Here is a 20841-nt window from a genome sequence, read left to right on the forward strand (position 1 = left end):
GAGACAAATATATGACAGAAAAAACGGGTAAATGCTTTTATAAATGCCCCCCAATGTTCTTGGTTTATAGAACTAAATACCTGGGCAAATGTTAGAAGAAAGGGGCACAATAGTGACGGTAAGGAAGGTATGAAAGAAGGAGAAAGGCAGGGAAGAAAGGAAAGACGTGACGGATGGAGGAAGAATGGGAATAAAAGATAGGAGGGAGGAAAGAATAATGGAAAGAAGAAGAAAGTGGGGAAGGAAAGGAAGAATGGAAGCAGCTAGAAAGGAAGAAGAAGCGAAGAAAGGGCACAGAATAGATGTAAATTAAAGAATGGAGAAAAAGGGAGTGAGGATGTGAATGGAGAGAATGTAAAGATGGAAGGAGGCTGTATGAAGAACAGGAGGAAAGAAAGGAGGGAGGATAAAAGGTAGGAAGGAGGTGAGAAGAGAGGGATAGATGAAGGAAAGGAAGTAGGGAGGTTGTAAATTAAAGAAATAAAGAGGCAAGGCGGGGGGTGAAACAAATAAGGAATTAAGGGAGAAACGGGATAAGATAGGAATTATGATGGGAAGGGGGAGGAAAGAAGAAAGGAAGTAGAATGGGAGAGAGAGAGGTGGGGGAAGGGGGGGGGTGCAGGTGACGGGGAGGGGTATGATGATTTGTGGAGGAGCACTGGCTACTTCCCTACCTGCCTACCTACACAATTACCTCCCTGGCTACTTTTCTGGTTACCTACCTTATAAACCCCTTCATGACCCAGCAAATTTTGATTTCTGGCTCATGTTTTTTTCCTCCTTACATTCTAAGACCCAAAACTTTTTAGTTTTTCGATAGACAAAGGTGTATTAGGGCTTGTTTTCTGCATGATGAGTTGGACTTTCCCATGATTCACTTATTTTATCATCATACAATGTATTACAAAGCCAGAAAAAAATTATATGCAGGGCAAAATGTAAAAAAAAATATGGAATTGCACAATTTTGTAGGACAATCATTTTTTCGGAGTTCAAAATACGTTAAATCTGACATTCCATATTTATTCTATGGGTCAGTACGATTCCAATGATAACAAACTTGAATAATTTTTGTTTCTTTTTATTGTAAAAAAAAAAAATTTAAACCTTGAAATATGAAAAAAAATACTTTGTTCCTTACCATGTTCTCACCCCTATAAGTTTTTTATTTTTCCACCTACAGAGCTGTTTTAGGGTTTGCTTTTTTTGCGCAATGAGCTGTAGTTTTTAATGGTACCACTTTTGTGTAGTTTTGTTTTTTTAATCACTTTTTATTACATTTTTGGGGGGATGTAATGTAATCAAAACTCAGCAATTCTGGAGTTTGGATTTTTTTTGCGTTTATGCCGTTCACTATGCAGGAGCAGAAACATGATAATTTAATAGTGTTTTATTCAAAAAAATGGGGAAAGGGGGGTGATTTGAATTTTTATTAGGGGAGGGATTTTTTTTTTTATTTAAAAAAAATTTGCTTTACTTTATTTATACACATTTTTTGCCCCCCCCCTAGATCATCGGATGGCTTACATAGATCAATGTAAAGCTATTGCAGTACATTGATCTATGAAATCTGTGTTCGATTGCTAAGGGCTGCCTAAGTGAGCCCTAAGCAATCACAGTGCCAGGGAAGATGCTGAGGAGCAGGTAAGACCTTGGGCTTCCCTAGCAACCCAGGAAAGAGGACAACGCCGACTGTAAAAGACGTGAATTGGGAGTCAGTTATTGTAACTGTGTGTATATTATTGCGCAACACGACTTGGGTCTGGATTCTGTAAGGGGGGGGGGTCTGTATTATGGTGGGGTCTGATTCTGAGGTTTGTATTATGTAGGGGTCTGATTCTGGGGTCTGTATTATGGAGGGGTCTGATTCTGGGGTCTGTATTGTGGTGGTATCTGATTCTGGGGTCTGTATTGTGATGGTGACAGAGTCAGGGGTCTGTATTATGGTGGGGACTGATTCTGGGGGTCTGTATTATGTTGGGGTCTGATTTTGGGGGTCTGTATTATGGTGGGTGGTGATTCTGGAGTCTGTATTATGCTGGGGTCTTATTCTGAGGACTGTATTATGATGGGGTCTGATTCTGGGGTCTGTATTATGATGGGGTCTGATTCTGGGGTCTGTATTATGGTGGGGACTGATTCTGTGGGTCTGTATTATGGTGGGGACTGATTCTGTGGGTCTGTATTATGTTGGGGGCGGATTCTGGGGTCTGTATTATGGTGGGTGGTGATTCTGGGGTCTGTATTATGGTGGGTTCTTATTCTGGGGTCTGTATTATGTAGGGGTCTGATTCTGGGGTCTGTATTACGGTGAGGTGTGATTCTGGGGTCTGTATTATGTAGGGGTGTGATTCTGGGGTCTGTATTATGGCGGGGACTGATTCTGAGGTCTGTATTACGTAGGGGTCTGATTCTGGGGTCTGTATTATGGTGGGATCTGATTCTGGGGTCTGTATTATGGTGGGTGGTGATTCTGGGGTTGGGGTCTGTATTATGGTGAGGACTGATTCTGAGGTATGTATTATGGTAGGGACAGATTCTGGGGTCTGTATTATAGTGAGGACTGATTCTGGTTTCTGTATTATGATGGGGTCTGATTTTGGGGTCTGTATTATGGTGGGGTCTGATTCTGGGGTCTATTATGGTGGGGACTGATTCTGGGGTCTGTATTGTGGTGAGGACTGATTCTGGGGTTTGTATTATACAGATCTGAGTTAAAATGGTTGTTCTCACTGTCTGGTCCTTATAGCGAGAACAATATATAGAGACAATTCTGAAAAAACGCATCCTGTGACAAGCCACACCCCTACAAACCCCAACCATAGCAAACCACACCTATATTGCCGGTACACCAAGCGACTTCAGAAAAAAATTTGGGCACAGCACTACCAAAAGATTGCATACCCCTGGTATAGGTATAGGCTAATAATAGTTAATAACAGGGTTGCATATCATAAAATAACTGCTTTTGCAGATTACTATTTTAGGGTAGGGTCACACGTGCTGTATTTTGCTGCTGAATATTTTCCTACCCATTGAAGTCAATGGATAGCAAAATATGCAGCTTCAATGTGTAGGAAAATACACAGCAGCAAATATGCAGCAAAATACGTGTGACCCTATATATATATATATATATATATATATATATATATATATATATTGTGACAAGGTGGCAAGGAAAGGGTGTATTTCCTTGGCTCACCCTGCAGAAGCTCTCACCTGCTTCTTAAGTAATGAGGCAGCAGGGAAGGGAGGTGTATATGAGATGGATGGATGGATGGATGGATGGATGGATGGAGGGTAGCTCACCAGTTCGTAGTCAGGGCATGCTGATATGTGTAGTCAGTGACCAGACGGTCTAGGACTTTATTTTGTTCCTGTTTATGTTTTGTTTTACCTGCAACCTTTGGAAATAAAACTGGCGAGGAGCTAGACTTGTATGTGGAACTGTGGTCTGTGGTGTTATTGTGAGGAACGTGTCCCGTGGCAAGTGACCAGGACGTTCCCAGAGCTAATCCCCAAGACGGTTCGTCATATATATATATATATATATATATATATATATATATATATATATATATATATATATATCAACCTAGGTATTTTCCAGCATATTTTCCAAATGGCTGGAGATATTTCAATGGAACTTGGTACACATGTTACCTATATGTCAGCTAAAAATATAGTAGAGTAAAATTTACCCTAACCCATCCCTATATGCCAGGTTGGAGGTTTTTGTCTGAAGTCCCATGCAAGTCTATGGGACTTCCATTACATCTCCTTATTGCATTAATCTCGGGCTGTCATCAACAAACTTTTTATATAATGTAGATAATACCATTATATGTATATTTGTAATATAAATTGGTTAAAAATTTTTTACATTTTTGTCCCTGCAGCTATTGCCTGTGTGTCTCTATGAGGAGTCCAAATACAGGAAGTGAGGGTGGACAAGCAGGGCTCTGTGCAGTGAGGCTCTGTGACATGCTTCTGGCTCATACATCAGGATGATTGACAAGCCACGAGTCTGCACAGAGCCCTTCTTGTCCTGCCATCACTTCCTGTATTTGGACTCCTCATATAGACACACAGACAATAGCTGCAGGGACAGCATTTTTTCACCCCAAAATATACACATTTTCTAACCAATGTATATTGCAAATATACATATAATGGTATTATCTACATTATATAAAAAGTTTTTGTTGAAGACAGGTACATTCACACATACAGTATCCTGCGCAGATTTGATGCGCAGGATTTGTAACTGACGATTAGAAGCTGTGCTCAGTCATTTAGTTTACATTGAAATCTGCAGCAGAAAATCCTGCGCATCATATCCGGCGCATCAAATCTGCGCAGGATCCTGTATGTGTGAACGTACCCAATAGTTAGTGCAGGGTACGGGATATGGGGTCGGGATGTGAGGTTGGGATATAAAGCACAGCAGATTATAAATTCCAATACAGTAAAAAAAATATATATCAACATATACCTGCCTGGTAGATTCCAAAAATAGTACAGGGCAAATAGAGAGTTCTTTTGGACATGTTCTAATCATTTCTAGACACATGTAATGTACACCCCAAACATGGTGTAACCAGACATAAAGGGGGAGATTTACCAAAACCTGTCCTGGGGGGAAGTTGCTGAGTTGCTCATAGCAACCAATCAGATTGCTTCTTTCATTTTTAACATGGGCAACTCAGCAACTTTTCCTCTGAACAGGTTTTGTTAAATCTCCTCTATGCCTCAGACGCCTCTATGACAGTGTGCCAACTAAGGATGCCCCAATAACACTGTTCAAAGATGTATGTCCTTATTAAAATATCCACATAATTATAAATGCTAATAATAATATTAATTCTGTCATAATAATTATAACACAGCGACAGGTACAAGTGCACTAAAACAGTGTCATCCACAGATCATAAAGATGTATCCACTGTAAATGTACCGCCACAGATGTGCCATAACAGTGTACCAGCTATAAATCCTTAATAAAAAAAAAGTCACCCATAGCCCCCCTCATAAGTGCCCTCCAGATAATTGATCACATTTAGGCTAAGTTTCCACTTGTTTTTTTTTTCCAGCAGTTTTTGAGCCAAAGAAGTGAAACCACAAGGAATAGGACATATAAATGAATAGTGTTGAGCGGCATAGGCCATATTCGAATTCGCGATAATCGCATATTCGCAATATTCGCAGCCTTTTTTACTATGTGCCATAAAATTTGCATGCGCATTCACCATAAAATTGGCATGCGCATGCGCAATATAGCGTGATAAGAGCTAAAAGAAGGGAGGGATCAATATGCGCGAAAATTTGCATATGCCAGTCTGACATAGTAACTAGTATTGGAGCCTTGTTTACACCACAAGATGGAAGCAGGGAGGGATGATCACTGTGATGTGTACTAGAGATGAGCGAACTTATAGTAAATTCGATTCGTCACGAACTTCTCACCTCGGCGGTTGCTGACTTTTCCTGCATAAATTAGTTCAGCTTTCCGGTGCTTCGGTGGGCTGGAAAAGGTGGATAGAGTCCTAAGAAAGAGTCTCCTAGGACTGTATCCACCTTTTCCAGCCCACGGGAGCACCTGAAAGCTGAACTAATTTATGCAGGATAAAGTCAGCAACCGCCGAGCCGAGAAGTTCGTGACGAATCGAATTTACTGTAAGTTCGCTCATCTCTAATGTGTACTGTGAAACAAAAATGCGAATATTCGTACTTGCGAATATTTAGCGCTATATTCGCGAATATGCGATATTCACGATAAATATTTGCGCCCAACACTATATAAAAGAAGAACTTACACTTCTCCCTTATGGATCCACTTCTGACTTTGGCTCAAAAATTGCCGGAAAAGAAAACAAGTGGAAACTCGGCCTAAATGCAGTGCCGACTACAGCGAGGATACTAGTTCCCTACAGAATGCCAGCCACAAGTGCCTTAACCAGGGTGCTTCTAGCCATTTCAAAACTACAACTCCCAGCATGCCCTTTGACTGTGTGGGCATGCTGGGAATTGTAGTTTTGCAACAGCTGGAGGCACCCTGGTTGGGAAACACCATCCTAAAGTGTGCCAAAGTATTTACCAAAGACATATTGACAGCGCTAGAATCTCAATCACCAAAAAACCAAACGCCAAAGACTAATTACAAACATGGAAACGCTTTATTATTGTACAAAATAAAATGACAAATACAAGTACATAAAATGAGTATTTGTCATTTTATTTGGTACAATAATAAAGCTTTTCCATGTTTGTAATTAGTCACTGGCGTTTAGTTTTTTTTGGTGATTAATATTTGGATGACCTGATCTCGCCCGTATGTATTTTATATTGAAGTAAATTTAAAGCCCTAGAATCTCCCAGTATGGCTTTCACAGATGCCCGCTGAGTGCCTAGCATTGATACCCAATAAAGCAAAAATCGCAGATACTTACTAGGACACCTCTCGCCACATAAATGACCACCTTAGCCCAGATGTGCTGCCCTCCACAATGTTAGCTCTGGGCAAGCAGGGCATGGTGCCATGTGGTGATATAAGCCACATTGGCCCTCATTTACTTAGAAAATCGGGTTGTAAGTCTATGTTGTTTTCTTACCCGACTGCTTTTTTTCCCTGGTATTTATTATTATGTCGCATCCTGTTTGTCGCACGTGGGTTTTGTTGGTTTTGGTTTCAAACTCCTCCGAGTTGTCGGGAAAAAATCCACAACAATTCAACAAATTCGGGTTGGAAACCTTTATAAATACGTGGGAAAGCTCAGAAATGTCGGGTTACGCCCCTTTTTCGGGTTTGGGAGAATCCACATCGGGTCCGTCGGGAAAAAATTTTGCATTGTGTCGCAGACAGGCGCACGATGTCTGCGAAATGGCGCAGACAAAGATGCACCAAAAAAACCCGACAAAACAAGTCTGGTTTAGGATAGTAAATGAGGGCCTATATCTAACCCAGGATACAAGGCTAGAGCAGCAACTGTACCTCACCCTATGTGACTTCCAAACCCTGGCCCTTCAGATGTTGCAAAACTACAACTCCCAGCATGCCCGGACAGCCCTTGGCTGTCCGGGCATGCTGGGAGTTGTAGTTTTGCAACATCTGCCACACTTTAGAGACCACTTCTAGTGACAGCTATAGCACCATAGAGACCTGAGAGCCCTAAACTGGAAGGACTACTAGTCCCAGCAATTTACATTGCATTGACAATGCTTCTGTTTAAAACGTTGCAAAACGTATGACACAATACCGGCGGCAGATACTTTGTGATACATTTTACTACATAAGGAAACCAGGTTAAAAACAAATAATAATAATGTTAGTCCCGAGCCCAGAACATTACTCTCTCATGCGGTTTATGCATAATGCAGCTACAGTTCTATGGATAAGTGTGAACTTGTCCCTGCGGTAATGCCCCGTGCACTCCCCACACCAATCCCCGGACTGTTCACACTAGGTGACTGTACCTTGACCGCGGTTCCTGGGATGCCTGGTATCCAGGGGCACTGCCACCCTCACCCTCTCTGTGCCGTATCAGAGCCGCAGCTGCGGAAGTGTCAGTATGCACACTCCTCGTGACGACACGCTGCGGTCCCGCCCTGTTTAGGAGAGGAAAAATGTATATTTAGGTGCAATTTTTTTTTTATTTCCCCCTCCTTCATGCACCCTACGACCCAAAACTGAAGACCGAAAGCGGGTCTTGTGGTAACAGGTGTTCGCTTATACAAAGGGCGGGGGTGGGGGATTCTGACTATAAGGACAGGTGCACAAAGTTTTTGGTAATGGAATGAAAGCGCTGCACTGTACTGTACTGTGAGGGATTGGAGTGCAGCAGCGCCACCTAGTGGTCCTATACGTTTTGGCGGCAGTGGGTGAAGAATTGGTGATGTCTGACAATGCACAATGGGGGGACATTCATCAAGCAAACATACACCAGCCTAGACCTGGCTGTAGGAAGCAGTTTCAAAAAGTCACACAAAAGGCCCAAGGGTGAAAAAAAAAAAAAAAAGGAGTCATACAAAGTGGTGTTCTGAAGGGAAATTTTAAAACAATGAGGAAACATTATCAAAACCTGTGCAGTGGAAAAGTGATTCAGTTCCCCATAACAACCAATCAGATTGCTTCTTTTATTTTTCACAGTACTTTTTAAAAACGAATGAAGTGATCTGATTGGTTGCCATGGGCAACTGCACCACTGCACAGAGTTTGATAAATATCCCCCAATGTGTACAAGCCCCATATTTATCGCATATCCTGTAAGGACGCAGACTGTTTTTACCTTAAAGGAGATGTCCGGTGCTCACTTTTCTTATTTTATCCGTTCCGGGCTGAAAAAAGAAAACAAATTTTCTCTTACCTGCCTAGGCTCCCCCGGTGCTTCAGTACAGGTGTTCGGTCCCCGGGCTGTATTCTTTTTACTTCCTGTTAGCCCAGCACGTCACACGGAGCTTCAACCTATCACCGGCCGCAGCGATGTCCCGCCTCGGCCAGTGATAGGCTGAAGCTCCGTGTGACGTGCCGGGCTAACAGGAAGTAAGAAGAATACAGCCCGGGGACCGAACGCCTGTATCGGAGCCCCGGGGGAGCGTAGGCAGGCAAGAGAAAGCTTATTTTCTTTTTTTTGCAGCCCGGAACGGATACAATAAGAAAAGTGAGCACCGGACATCTCCTTTAATGATCGGGTCCAGTTTTTCAAATCTAGCATGTGTCTCTTTTAGGTTGGGTTCACATCTGTCCAGCATCCGGCATAGGTGAACTCTGCCTAAATTTAGACATAACTGATGCCGCAACTGATGACAACATGCATCAGTTGTGTAGCATATGGCATCCATTGTTTCTGACGCCGGACAGGGGAACACAGCAAGATGTATTCCCCTTTGCGGTGCCGTCCAGCGTGTCCAACCATTCAGCGTCAAAATTGAGACGCTGCATGATTGTGAACTGTCCCATTCAAATGATTGGGATCAGTTCCCCTCCGGTGCACTCCGATGCCTGATATATGTGAACCCAGCCTAAGTGGTAATACCTTTGACATGCTTTTACTTAGCAACGCAATTCTGAGATTTTATTCGTGACATATTGTCATTTATATTAGTGGTAAATTTTTGTTGATTCATGCAGCATTTTTTGTGAAAAACTCCAATATTTTGTGAAAAATTGGAAAATGTCTTGTTATGTTTTTTTTTTTTTTTTACTTTTCACAACAAAATCCTTTTATTTCCCTTTTTTGTACTGCCATGTTCTGATTATTTTTAATAAGCGGGACGAGATGTACTATTTATTGGTAAAAAATTTTTGCGATTCCTGCTACCCATTGATCTTTTTTTACTCACATTTTGGACAAAAAAATTGCTCTTTTTTGTAGTGTTTTTTTTTACAGCATTCACCTTGCAAGATAAATAACATTATTGTATTATTGTTCAAATCATAATATCTATCACAATACCTATTATGTATAGGTTTGGGTGTTTTTTTTGTTTTTTTTTTTTGTTTTTTTTTGTGTGTGTGTGGGGGGGTTATAATATAGAGTTTTATTGGAAAATGGGCATTTTAGTAATTTCATTACTGTTTATTCATTTATTGAAAAAAAATCCTTTTATTTTAATATTTTTCACTTTTTGCAGGTTATACTATGCTGCAGGTCATCTGTACTGCAGCACAGTAAAACTGTCAGTATACCCTGACATGCAGCCTGTGCAATCCAGCCTATGTCTGGTCCTCACAGGCTGCCATACTAGCATAGGCGTGCGCACGGGGTGTGCCGGGTGTGCACAGGCACACCCTAATCACCGCAGCCGCGGCTCGCTGCTGCAGGACTTTTTTTTTTTTTTCCTCACTACTAAACCCCAGCCCCACCGGACATCCCCGACATCACCAGCCGGAGGACGGGGGATAGATTGGCCAGAGCCGCAAATTTAAAAAAAAATGCATTTTTAAACATCCAGTGTGCCCTGAAAGACTTTCAGGGCACACCGGATGTTTAAAAATGCATTTTTTTTATTTGCGGCTCAGGCCGCTCTATCCCCCTGTCCTCCGGGCCGCTCTATCCCCTTCCTCTGGGCCGCTCTATCCCCTGTCCTCCGGCCGCTCTATCCCCTGTCCTCCGGGCCGCTCTATCCCCTGCCCTCCGGGCCGCTCTATCCCCTTCCTCTGGGCCGCTCTATCCCCTGTCCTCCGGCCGCTCTATCCCCTGTCCTCCGGCCGCTCTATCCCCTGTCCTCCGGGCCGCTCTATCCCCTTCCTCTGGGCCGCTCTATCCCCTGTCCTCCGGCCGCTCTATCCCCTGTCCTCTGGGCCGCTCTATCCCCTGTCCTCCGGCCGCTTTATCCCCTGTCCTCCGGGCCGCTCTATCCCCTTCCTATGGGCCGCTCTATCCCCTGTCCTCCGGCCGCTCTATCCCCTGTCCTCCGGGCCGCTCTATCCCCTTCCTCTGGGCCGCTCTATCCCCCGTCCTCCGGCCGCTCTATCCCCCGTCCTCCGGGCCGCTCTATCCCCCCTTCCTCTGGGCCACTCTTTTCCCCTTCCTCCGGGCCGCTCCTCTCCCTTCCCCGGCCGCGCACACTGCTGCGCTAACTGCAGACGCAGGGGCTGCCCCGCAGCTGCGCACGTCTGCTTACACCTCCTGGGATGATCCTGGCCGCAACTCCTGGCACCGAGTGTCCATTCCTCGGCATGAGGAAGAAGTGGGCGATGGTGCAAAGTGTGCAGGAGATGGGAGTGGACGTGCCTGGCCTCTGACCCCAACATGGCTGCCGCAGGTAAGAAAAGTGCACAGACCGAGGACGGGAGGGAGGTGGGCGTGTGTGTATTATGTATGTATGGTGTGTGTGTAATATGTATGTATGGTGTGTGTGTAATATGTATGTATGGTGTGTGTGTATTATGTATGTATGGTGTGTGTGTAATATGTATGTATGGTGTGTGTGTAATATGTATGTATGGTGTGTGTGTAATATGTGTGTATGGTGTGTGTGTAATATGTGTGTATGGTGTGTGTGTAATATGTATGTATGGTGTGTGTGTAATATGTATGTGTGGTGTGTGTGTAATATGTATGTGTGGTGTGTGTGTAATATGTATGTGTGGTGTGTGTGTAATATGTATGTGTGGTGTGTGTGTAATATGTATGTGTGGTGTGTGTGTGTAATATGTATGTGTGGTGTGTGTGTGTAATATGTATGTGTGGTGTGTGTGTAATATGTATGTGTGGTGTGTGTGTAATATGTATGTGTGGTGTGTGTGTAATATGTATGTGTGGTGTGTGTGTAATATGTATGTGTGGTGTGTGTGTAATATGTATGTGTGGTGTGTGTGTAATATGTATGTGTGGTGTGTGTGTATTATGTATGTGTGGTGTGTGTGTATTATGTATGTGTGGTGTGTGTGTATTATGTATGTGTGGTGTGTGTGTAATATGTATGTGTGGTGTGTGTGTAATATGTATGTATGGTGTGTGTGCAATATGTATGTATGGTGTGTGTGTAATTATGTATGGTGTGTGTGTAATATGTATGTATGGTGTGTGTGTAATATGTATGTATGGTGTGTGTGTAATATGTATGTATGGTGTGTGTGTGTGTAGTATGTATGGTGTGTGTGTGTGTGTAATATGTATGTATGGTGTGTGTGTGTGTAATATGTATGTATGGTGTGTGTGTGTGTAATATGTATGTATGGTGTGTGTGTGTGTAATATGTATGTATGGTGTGTGTGTGTAATATGTATGTATGGTGTGTGTGTGTAATATGTATGTATGGTGTGTGTGTGTAATATGTATGTATGGTGTGTGTGTGTAATATGTATGTATGGTGTGTGTGTGTAATATGTATGTATGGTGTGTGTGTGTAATATGTATGTATGGTGTGTGTGTGTAATATGTATGTATGGTGTGTGTGTAATATGTATGTATGGTGTGTGTGTAATATGTGTGTATGGTGTATGTGTAATATGTGTGTATGGTGTGTGTGTAATATGTGTGTGTATATATAATGGATTTGTGTATGTATTATGTATGGTGTGCATATGTATGTATTATGTTTGTATTTATGCATTATATATATATATATGTGGGGGAACTATATTGCACCTAATGTGGGGGAACTATATTGCACCAAATGTAGGGGAACTGTACTGCCCCTAATGTGGGGGAACTATATTGCACCTAATGTGGGGGAACTATACTGCACCTAATGTGGGGGAACTATATTGCACCTAATGTGGGGGAACTATATTGCACCTAATGTGGGGGAACTGTACTGCACCTAATGTGGGGGACTATACTGCACCTAATGTGGGGGAACTGTACTGCACCTAATGTGGGGGAACTGTACTGCACCTAATGTGGGGAACTATACTGCACCTAATGTGGGGGAACTATACTGCACCTAATGTGGGGGAACTGTACTGCACCTAATGTGGGGGAACTATATTGCACCTGTGGAGGAACTGTACTACTAACCTAATGTGGGGGAACTATACTGCCAACCTAATGTGGGGGAACTATACTGCCAACCTAATGTGGGGGAACTATACTGCCAACCTAATGTGGGGGAACTGTACTACTAACCTAATGTGGGGGAACTATACTGCACCTAATGTGGGTGAACTATACTGCCAACCTAATGTGGGGGAACTGTACTACTAACCTAATGTGGGGGAACTATACTGCACCTAATGTGGGGGAACTATACTGCACCTAATGTGGGGGAACTATACTGCCAACCTAATGTGGGGGAACTGTACTACTAACCTAATGTGGGGGAACTATACTGCACCTAATGTGGGGGAACTATATTGCCAACCTAATGTGGGGGAACTGTACTACTAACCTAATGTGGGGGAACTATACTGCCAACCTAATGTGGGGGAACTATACTGCCAACCTAATGTGGGGGAACTGTACTACTAACCTAATGTGGGGGAACTATACTGCACCTAATGTAGGGGAACTATATCGCCAACCTAATGTGGGGGAACTGTACTACTAACCTAATGTGGGGGAACTATACTGCACCTAATGTGGGGGAACTATATTTCCATCCTAATGTGGGAGATTTATACTGCCAACCTAATGTGGGGGAACTATACTGCCAACCTAATGTGGGGTAACTATACAAAAATATAAAATTGTACTATTTTGATCCCTATAGCACTTTTATTTTTCTGTATATGGGGATGTGAGGGTCATTTTTAGCGCTGTGATTTGTAGTTTTTATCGGTACCATTTTTCTTTTTTTTGCTTTTTAGATATTTTTTATGGTATTTGAAGTGACTAATAGTGCTAATCTGATTAGTGCACTATTACGACTTTTGGGACCCCACTTCTGATTTTGCCCAGGGCCATGTTAAGCCTAAAACCGGCCCTGGATACAATCCTCCTACACTATGCAAGCAAGAGTGTGTGTGTGTGTATATGTATCTGTGTGTGTATATATATATATATATATATATATATATATATATATATATACATACATAAACACACACACACACGCATGCGCGGAGTGAGTTTGTGCTTTAGGGTGCACACCCTAATGCAATAGGCTGCGCACTCCTATGCATACTAGGCAGACAGGAGGCCATCAGCTGGCCTCCTGCCGCCATGGCAACTAATAAGACCCCATGATCGTATCGTGGGAGCGCCATTGGTGAACGATGAAGCCCTCTCCACCTGTCAGCCCCATACAGTGGGGATCAAAAGTTTTGGCACCCCAGGTAAAAATTTGTATTAATGTGCATAAAGAAGCCAAGAAAAGATGGAAAAATCTCCAAAAGGCATCAAATTACAGATTAGACATTCTTATAATATGTCAACAAAAGTTAGATTTTATTTCCATCATTTACACTTTCAAAATAACAGAAAACAAAAAAATGGCATCTGCAAAGTTTTGGGCACCCTGCAGAATTTATAGCATGCACTGCCCCCTTTGCAAAGCTGAGACCTGTCAGTGTCATGGGTTGTTCTGAATCATCATCTGGGAAGACCAGGTGATGTTAATCTCAAAGGTTTTAAGTGCCCAGACTCATCTGACCTTGCCCCAACAATCAGCACCATGGGTTCTTCTAAGCAGTTGTCTAGAAATCTGAAACTGAAAATAGCTGGAGAAGGCTATAAGAAGATAGCAAAACGTTTTCAGATGTCAATATCCTCTGTTCGGGAATGTAATTAAGAAATGGCAGTCATCAGGAACAGTGGAAGTTAAAGCAAGATATGGAAGACCAAGAAAAATATCAGTCAGAACAGCTCGCAGGATTGTGAGAAAAACTATTCAAAACCCACGTTTTACTGCACAATCCCTCCAGAAAGATCTGGCAGACACTGGAGTTGTGGTACACTATTCCACTATAAAGAGATACTTGTACAAATTTGGTCTTCATGGAAGAGTCATCAGAGGAAAACCTCTTCTACGTTCTACATTTGGAGAAGAAGGGGAACATGATTTAATGAAAGGAACCTCTGTCCAACTGTTAAGCATGGGGGTGGATCAATCATGCTTTGGGGTTCTATTGCAGCCAGTGGCACAGGGAACATCTCACGAGTAGAAGGAAAAATGGATTCAATAAAATTTCAGCAAATTTTGGATGCTAACTTGATGCCATCTGTGAAAAAGCTGAAGTTAAAGATAGGATGGCTTCTACAAATGGATAATGATCCTAAACACACCTCAAATTCCACAGGGGATTACATCAAGAGGTGTAAACTGAAGGTTTTGCCATGGCCTTCACAATCTCCTGACCTCAACATAATTGAAAATCTATGGATAGACCTTAAAAGAGCAGTGCGTGACAGACAGCCCAGAAATCTCTAAGAACTGGAAACTTTTGTAAGGAAGAATGGGCAAAGATACCTCAAACACGAATTGAAAGACTCTTGGCTGGCTACAAAAAGCATTTACAAGCTGTGATACTTGCCAAAGGGGGCAGTACAAGATATTAAAGGGGTATTCCAGGCCAAAACTTTTTTTTATATATCAACTGGCTCCGGAAAGTTACAGATTTGTAAATTACTTCTATTAGAAAATCTTAATCTTTCCAATAGTTATAAGCTTCTGAAGTTGAGTTGCTGTTTTCTGCCTAACTGCTTTCTGATGACTCACGTCCCGGAAGCTGTCCAGCTCCTATGGGGATATTCTACCATCATGCAAGGGATACTCTCCCATCATGCACAGCTCCCGGGATGTGACATCATCATTGAGCAGTTAGACAGAAAACTTCAGAAGCTAATAACTATTGGAAGGATTAAGATTTTTTAATAGAAGTAATTTACAAATCTGTTTAACTTTCCGGAGCCAGTTGATATATAAAAAAAAGTTTTTGCCTGGAATACCCCTTTAACTCTGCAGGGTGCCCAAACTTTTGCAGATGCCTTTTTTTGTTTTCTATTATTTTGAAAGTGTAAATTATGGAAATAAAATCTAACTTTTGTTGACATATTATAAGAATGTCTAATCTGTAATTTGATGCCTTTTGGAGATTTTTCCATCTTTCCTTGGCTTCTTTATGCACATTAATATTTTTTTTTTTTACCTGGGGTGCCCAAACTTTTGATCCCCACTGTAGATGCTGTGATCAGGACTGATCATGGCAACTATGGTTTTAATACTGCCAAGACCAGCACCACCCTGGTCTCAGCAGCTGCAGCAGTCATGCCGGCAATCTCCTGTAGTGCATCACACTGAGCAGGATATCGCCAGGATGCATGCTTACGTCCATTTGCCTGAACATGTAAGCAACTGGGATGTATGCATACTTCCTGGGATGGGAAAGGGGCTAATAAATCTGGTGCAGGTAGGCTGCGGAATTTCGCAGGAATATTCCGCACTGACTTTCCGCAGCAACAGAGTTCCATAGATTTTAATTGGATTCTGCTGCACTGTTCACATGGCAGAATTTCCTCGGCAGATGTTTCTGGCACAGAAATTCTGATTTTTGCTTCCTCAGAAAGACTAGTCAAATATATTCTTTCTGCGGAGTCCGCACAGACGGCAATGTACACATTGGCCGCACTTACAAAGAACCCCCCAAAATAAAATTATACTGCTCTTGTGCCTAACACTAGACAGAGAGCTTGAGGAGGATTTACAAATCCACATTCTCTGTGATAATGGTAAGAAAAGATAAACCCAATATATATATATATATATATATATATATATATATATATATAATACACAATATGGGATGTTATCAGTAGTTAACAGCCGGTTATTGTGCCGTGGCAGCCAACTATCCCTGCTTTCCCTGTACAAATTCTATAGCACTCATCCTAAAGAAGGTAAGAAAAAGTGCTTGAAACAATAATAAAGTGCATGAATAATCAACAAAAATGTCTCCATCACTACATTTCAATGGCTCATCTGGGAGACTTCATGGAAGGTATATGCTCTACAGTGGCTTGTTTTTCCCATTTTTTTCTCTGATCGAATCCCAATACCAGCAAAAGTTGACAAATTGATAAGGGCAATTCACGTGCAAAATTTGGTTCCGATTACCTTTGACATGCTTTTACTTAGCAACGCAATTCTGAGATTTTTTTTTCATGACATATTGTCATTTATATTAGTGGTAAATTTTTGTTGATTCATGCAGCATTTTTTGTGAAAAACTCTAAAATTTTGTGAAAAATTAGAAAATTTCTTTTTACTTTTCACAACAAAATCCTTTTATTTCCCTTTTTTGTGTTGCCGTGTTCTGACAGCCATCATTTTTTTTATTTTTCATCCAACGCAATTGTGTGAGGGCTTATTTTTTGCGGGACGAGATGTACTCTTTATTGGTAAAATGTTTTTGTGATTCCTGCTACCTTTTGATCTCTCTTAACTCACATTTTGGACAAAAAATTTTGCTCTTTTTTTTTTTTTAAGGGCAATTCACGTGCAAAATTTGGTTCCGACCATACAAAATCCTCCCTCCCAACTATGAGAATTATGTCTTACAAGGGAAATGTGCCTTGAATTGTGCAGAAAATCATTCTTATGCAGCTCCCCGCCCAGGGGGATCAAGTGACCCAGACCCAGAGCCCACCATTAGGAGTTGGTTGCATTTCAGGCTCCTCGCAACTCCTACCATCCCAACTTACCATATTTCAGTGCTTCTCAAATAGTGGGGCGCGCCCCCCAGGGGGGGTGCGAGGCTCCGTAAAGGGGGGCTCGTTTAAACTCGGCAAATACTCACTCGCAAGCGGCGTCCCACACAGCGTCGGTTGCCTAGCAACTCTACGGCTGGAGAGAGGGAGCAGCACCGCGCGATCACTGAAGATTGTCCCAGCGCAGCCCCAGTAGCAGCCCGACGCGGAGGACCACATGACCGCCAACACACGTGACACATGCAGAGGACCCGTGGAGACATACAGGAATCAATACGCCAGCTCCTAGTGCCACTCACAGAGGAGAACGAGCAGGACGCCGGCATGTCATCAAGGCAGAGTCGTAAAGATACATCCGCAGCATCACCAAGTGGGAAAACAAGAGCTGAAGCACAGAAAGAACATAAAGAGCAGGGGTCAAGGAGAGGAGGGAGGACAAACACAAAATCTAATAATAAAACTGAAAAGGGGAAAAGAAATAGTAACCAGGGGATGGAGGAAGAAAAAGTATACGAACTAGAAGACAGTACCCTGGATCAAAAGGAGGAGGGGGAAGGTGCAAAAAGACGCTCTGCAGGTAAAGTTACTAAGCCCTGAAGGTAACACCTAGATAAAAAAAAAAGGGCATAATAGCAGGAATGCAGGAGTGGAAGGGGTACAAAGCACACTGCAGGAGGATACCAATAATAAGGGTCAATATCCATTACAGGAGCCGCAAGTAGATACGAACCCCCCTGTCTGGATAAGAGAGTAGAGAATTTGGCAATGACATACCTATTGACCACATACTTTCACAAACACCTCTGTCAAAGTCCTCTCCACTGCCACTTTATGCAGAGGCGTACCTAGTGCCCCTTGCGCCCATGTCGAGGTTCTATACAGTGATCCCTCAACATACGATGGTAATCCATTCCAAATGGACCATCGTTTGTTGAAACCATCGTATGTTGAGGGATCCGTGCAATGTAAAGTATAGGACAGTGGTCTACAACCTGCAGACCTCCAGATGTTGCAAAACTACAACACCCAGCATGCCCGGACAGCCAACGGCTGTCCGGGCATGCTGGGAGTTGTAGTTTTGCAACATCTGGAGGTCCGCAGGTTGAAGACCACTGGTATTGGAGATTATACTCATGTGTCCCCGCCGCTCCGGACCGTCACCGCCGCCCCGGGGTGTCCCCGACGCTCCGGCAAGGCCTCTGCTTCCCCGACATCCTCGCTTTCCGTCGCCGGCATCACGTAGCTACAAACGCCACTCCTATTGGATGACGGGACGGTGTGCGCAGCGGCGTGATGACGACGATGGAGAGCGCCGATGATGCAGGGGATCCCGAAGAGGAAGCGCCGGAGCCCCGAGGACAGGTAAGTGATCGTCAGCAGACCACACGGGGCACCGTAAACGGCCGGATAGGCGTTTATGCGATGGCCCCGACATACAAAAGCATCGGATGTTGATGCTGCCTTCAACATGCGATGGCCTCTGAGAGGCCATCGTATGTTGAAATGATCGTATGTCGGGGCCATCGTAGGTCGGGGGGGTCACTGTATTAGCACCCCCAACAAAACTATACGCTACAAGCACCTCCACCCCTTCCCCGTGCACATGTGTGTCAACGCTTCACCCTTTCCATACAGTTCCATTTAATTAACTCATGTCTGGTTAAAGTTGTCTTCTTTCCGTTTTTCTCTCCATCTAACTCGGACCATCATTAGAACTTCTTCCAGCCAAATTTTCATCTCTTCAGCATGTGAAGAACAAACATCTTAGACATTTTTCCCGTGCCATACCCACCTCTACACAAACTCTCCATCTATAGGCCCCAAACTGTAATAATGCCCCCCTTGGTGCTTGGCAGTGTAAAAGTGGGTAGAATAGTAGGTCCTCTATTAAGTAAGTATATCCCTTCACAGCAGGTAGGTATGTCCAACTGCAGTTTGTACCCTCGTTTGGTAGTACACCCCCCATAGGCAGGTATATAGGCAGGTAGGTAGATCAATCCCCTCCTCCCCAAATAGTTAGATAAGTAGGTAGGTAATCAGGTATCTAGGTAAGTAGCTATGTAGACAGGTAGGTAGGTAGCCAATGGATAAGTGGAGTACACCAAAATGTATCCAATCAAAAGTGGTAGTTTATTCCAAAATGCAGAAAAAGCAGACAAAGTGTCAGTAGCCTCACTTGAGAAAGGTAGCGTGGGGCTACTGAAACTTCTGATTTTTCTGCACTATTTTTCTGCAGTCCTCTGCTGAAAAACAATAATTCTGGATGTGCTGTTTTTTTGGGAGTTTTGGTAGGTAAGTAGCTATCAAGTCCAACAGTGGCAGGCGTGGACTGACCGGCCAATCCATTCGGACGTGGGCCGGACTGGGGAAAAGGCCTGCCTACCTACCTATATAGCTACCTACCTCACTACATAGCTACCCACTTAACTACATAACCTACCCACCTGACTTCATAGCTACCTACCTACATTGCTACCTACCTGACTACATAGCTAACTACCCGGCTTCATAGCTACCCACCTGACTACATAGTTGCCTACATAGCTACCTACCTGACTATTTGGCTACATAACTATCTACCTGGCTACATAGCTACCTACTTGGCTTCATATCTACCTACCTGAGTACATAGCTACCCACCTGACTACTTGGCTATATAGCTGCCTATCTGGCTACACAGCTACCCACCTGACTACCAGGCTACATAGCTACCTGCTGGACAACGTACCTGGCTACATAGCTGACCACCTGGCTACATAGCTACCAATCTGGCTACCAACCTATATAGCTACCTACCTGGTTCTACCTACCCACCCACATTTTTACCTACATACCAGACATACCTACATGCCTACTAATGGGGATATACTGTATCTGCTTAATAGGGGACCTTCTATTCTACCAAATTGTACTGTGCTAGACACCAAGGGGGCATTATTACAGTTTGGAGGTCTATAGATAGGGAGATTGTGTATAGGTGGGGAGGGCACTGAAAAAATGGGAAGTCTAAGATGTTTGTCTTGCAGATGCTGATGGGATGACATTTTGGCTGAAAGAAGTTAACATGGTGGTCTGAGCCGGATAAAGAATGAAAAGGAAGAGGATGTTTATAACACTCCAACGGGTGTGAACCCTCTGTGTCACTTACCAAGTTCTTTTTAGCCAGATCCTGATGGTAGAAACAGCCTCGGTGTGACAGCTGGCTTCAGCAGATCAGGTGAACTTTGGATTTAAAGATCACAGCAAAAGGAGCTGGCTGACACCAGATGGTGCTGGTGCAGCACCAGGTTAGAGGAGACTGGAACAGTTGAGTTTTAGCAAGATGCAGCAGAGTCAGAAGTGTTCAGATGAAATAGCTCCAACAGCAAGTAGAATAGTCAAATGGTCCATGGTCAAATCCAGGAGAGGCAAAACAGAAATCAAGGATGAAGCAGGAGCGAGGTCAGGAACAAGCCGGGGTCAAAATTAGGAAATAGCAGATCAGGAAACAGGTACCTTAGCTCAGGCATACTCACAAGAAGATCAGGCAAGGGCAGGAAGTCCAGAGGCTCCTTATATGGCTGGAGCAGGTGTTTGGGGAAAGCTGGATCATGGGCATGCACGGATCTTCAGAGCAACTGACCCACTGCGACCTCTGCTGGAAGTATAAGGAATAGAAGCAGATGCAGAAATCCCAGTTCTTAGTCTGCAGCGAGCAAGCCGAGTCATGCGTGCTGCACGTCCCAGAAAGACGGAGGATCGGGGCACA

General features: G+C 43.3%; 1 protein-coding gene across 7 annotated transcripts in view; it reads right to left on the reverse strand.

The window, feature by feature from the left end:
• The window catches only part of TEC (tec protein tyrosine kinase), a 134375-nt gene extending 113985 nt beyond the window's left edge, over nt 1-20390 (reverse strand). For 2 of the 7 annotated variants that reach the window (XM_056557628.1, XM_056557619.1), the window contains exon 1: nt 7477-7673. The gene's annotated coding sequence lies outside the window, so the exon portion shown is untranslated. Of the gene's footprint in view, nt 1-4498; nt 4620-7476; nt 7680-20241 lie in introns of those variants that run through there. The other 5 variants (XM_056557646.1, XM_056557682.1, XM_056557672.1 and 2 more) reach the window with 5 other exon arrangements.
• Between the last annotated feature and the right edge of the window lie 451 nt (nt 20391-20841).

The sequence above is a fragment of the Hyla sarda genome, chromosome 1 (genome assembly GCF_029499605.1).
Source record: "Hyla sarda isolate aHylSar1 chromosome 1, aHylSar1.hap1, whole genome shotgun sequence".
NCBI lineage: Eukaryota > Metazoa > Chordata > Amphibia > Anura > Hylidae > Hyla > Hyla sarda.